The sequence below is a fragment of the Mesocricetus auratus genome, unplaced genomic scaffold (assembly GCF_017639785.1).
Source record: "Mesocricetus auratus isolate SY011 unplaced genomic scaffold, BCM_Maur_2.0 Super-Scaffold_100007, whole genome shotgun sequence".
NCBI lineage: Eukaryota > Metazoa > Chordata > Mammalia > Rodentia > Cricetidae > Mesocricetus > Mesocricetus auratus.
This window is the reverse complement of record NW_024429191.1, coordinates 37,937,735-37,940,859: the sequence shown is the minus strand read 5'-3', so window position 1 is coordinate 37,940,859 and position 3,125 is coordinate 37,937,735. Positions and strand designations below refer to the sequence as shown.

The 3,125-nt window shown below is 47.4% G+C and overlaps 1 pseudogene; it reads left to right on the top strand.

Annotated features, from left to right (window-relative positions):
- Positions 1 to 1,113: 1,113 nt before the first annotated feature.
- LOC101833827 lies at positions 1,114 to 2,614 on the top strand (annotated as a pseudogene).
- The last annotated feature ends 511 nt before the right edge of the window (positions 2,615 to 3,125 follow it).

Genomic DNA, 3,125 nt, shown 5'->3' with positions numbered 1-3,125 from the left:
CATGGAAGAGAGGATGGGAATGCAGGGTGTGATGTCTTCAAGGCCCACTAAGGGATGTGTTGGGCCCCAGCCCCCACAGAGTCTCTGTGAGTCACTGGTCAGTCAACAAGTCCATCCTGTTTTCTAGTCCTCACATCCTGCCCTGGCCTTGACCCTCTGACATCAACATCTAGCAGAAGGAAAACACCTCTCTTCCACCTTGGGTTTTTCTACTGTGCTATAAGCCTGTATATAAGACTGCTCCCTCCTACAAGGGATCTCTCTCTCTTTCTCTCTTTTTTAGCACTTGCAAAACACACACACACACACACACACACACACACACACACACACTCTCTCTCTCTCTCTCTCTCTCTCTCTCTCTCTCGGCAAAAAAGGCAACACATGCATTCTCTTAGTACAAACAAGTGGACGTCTGGTCTGTCTTTTACTGATACCTTGAAGTTGCTTGTGACATGGGTACCACAACTGGAGGTCCCTCCGAGATCCAGAGAGACTTGAAAAGATTGGGAAAGATCAGCCAGAAAGAAGACTCAGGAGTGGAGAGACTCAAAAAAGAAAAGATTTAAAAACAGGTACCTCAACTTCTAACAGTAAAGTTGAATGGTCAAATCTCCAGGCTTTTGCCTGAGAGATCACCTTCTATGAAGAAGGTGTATTGAATTAATCACCAGCCTTCTTCTGATCCACTGAGTTTGGGAAAGTAAGGGGAAACTGAGAGATCGCCCTCAGTTGGAGGGTGGATTGGATTAAATCTCCAGGCCTTCGCATGATCCACTGAGGTCAGGAAAGTAAAGGGGAACTGAGAGATCGCCCTCAAAGGCTGGTCAACAAGTAAGGCTATGAGGGTGTATTGGAAAGGGGTACCAAGTTAGGGGTACCAGGTAAATCTTCAGGCCTTCGCCTGACTCCAAAGTCGGGAAAGAAAGGGGAACCTGAGAGATGGCCCTCAGTTGGAGGATGGATTGAGTAAATCTTAAGGCTTTTGCCTGAGGTATCATCCTCAAAAAGAGACAAGGTTAAAGAACAGTTAGTAAAATTGTTAAAGAGACAAGGTACCAACATAACAATTAGTAGAATTGTGGGCTACAGTCAGCCGGCAATGAGTGCCACATGAGTGGCAGCAACGACGTGGTGTATGCCGGCTGGCTGAAGAAATCGCCTCCAGAGAAGAAGTTAAGGTACTATTCCTGAACGAAATGCTGGTTTATCCTGTGGAGCGGCCAGATGGATGGCGACCCAGCTGTTCTAGAATAATACAAGAATAAACATGCCAAGAAACCCCTAAGGATCATCAACCTAAACTGTGAGCAGGTGGATACAGGCCTGACCTTCAACAAAAAAGAGCTTCAAGATACTTTTGTGTTTGATACCAAGACCAGTGAGCTCACCTTTTACCTGGTGGCTGAGACAGAGGCCGACATGAATAAGTGGGTCCAGAGCATCTGCCAGATCTGTGGCTTCAAAAGGAAATCCTCAGCCCCTTCACGCTCTGACCAGCCCACTTTTAACCCCCTTGTGTCAAGCCACATCCAGTCTGCCTTGTCCACCAGCGCACCTCAAGAGTATCTCTACTTACACCAGTGCGCAAGCCAAAAAACAAAAAATGCAAGGACTGTCAGCTTCTCTCAGGGTACTTAACAGAAGAGTGATAGGGCCATACAAAAACTTGCCCAGGGCAGTGGACACTGTATCAACGGAGTCAGCAGACAAGTCTATGGCTTCTATAGCCTTCCCAAGCCAAGCCGACACAATATAAAATTCAAGGACAGTACTTATGACCTACCCCGTAGGCTCACTTCACATAGCCACACCAAGGGCAGTCTCACAGGGTCTGAGACACCCAGCGACACCCTGTGTTGGGAGTTTGAAAATCTCCTAGTGGACAATATGGAGGTTCCAACCACCCCACTCTCAGCCTACCAGTTCCCTAGAACATTCACACTGGACACAATGGCCACTTCTGGAGTCTCAGCCATAGCTCCCCAACCCGTACATCCCAAGCCAAGTCAGGCAAGTCAGACAAAAACACCTCGGTGGGGCAGCCCTCAGCAAAGACCTCCAGTCAGCAAATAACAAATCTGTAGCTGCTGCTATCCCCAAGCACAAAACCCTCCCTGCAATGGACAACATGCGACTCCACCGAGCCTCTTCCTGTGAGTCTTACAAGTACCCAACACGAGGCAGAGAGAGTGACAGCTGGTCTGCTAAATCTCCAGGGACAACTATCATAGGTTGTTCAGACAGTATCAGCTCTGATGATAACTATGTGCCCATGAGCCCAGGGCCCCATCACTTTGATCCACTAGGTTACCCATCCACAGCCCTTCCTATTCATAGAAGCCCCAACCCAGGAAGTGAGATCCAGCCACCCCCAGTCAATCGCAACCTCAAGCCTGACCAGAAAGCAAACCCAACACCCTTTGACCTGAGAAACAACGCTGTCATCGATGAGCTCCCTCTCAAGTCACCTGTCACCAAGTCTTGGTCCAAGGTCAACCATGCCTTTAACTCTAGTCCCTCCCAGTATTGCCGTCCCATCTCCACACAAAACATCATCCAGCCAGTCAATGTCTTAACAGGAAAGGTTGATGACTTGAGTCCTCAAAGCTAGTCAGTGGAAAAATAACAGAAGCTTACAACATGGCCCCAGAGCCAAAGAAATCTATATGAAAGATTCTACAGAGTTTAGTAGAGGAGAGGACACAGAAAGTCTCCAAAATTTTTATAGTTAATAAAAAGGTTTTTGAGAAGAAGCCTCTGAAAAACTGCTGCCCTGTTAGACCCCACCTACAAAGGAGTCAGTGTAGATACAAATTAGGCGAGAGCTTTACAAATTAGATTGCAGATTGGATTAGAAAGAGTTCTTACAAACTTCAAATAATTTTCAAAAGTTATTTGGGACATAGTGTCACGTCTGCCGCGCAGCCTGTGTCCGAGAACATGCGGAGGGTGTCAGGGATTGACAACACAGAGACTCCTTCAACGATGTAAAGAAAACTTTAATCAGGCCCCAAAAAGGTTCAAGAAAAACTTCCTAAGAAAGGCTCCCTCCAGAGAAGCTTCTGCTCTCTCCTCTCCCCTGGCTGGTTCTGCTCTGACCCCAGAGGTGGATGTGTGTTAAG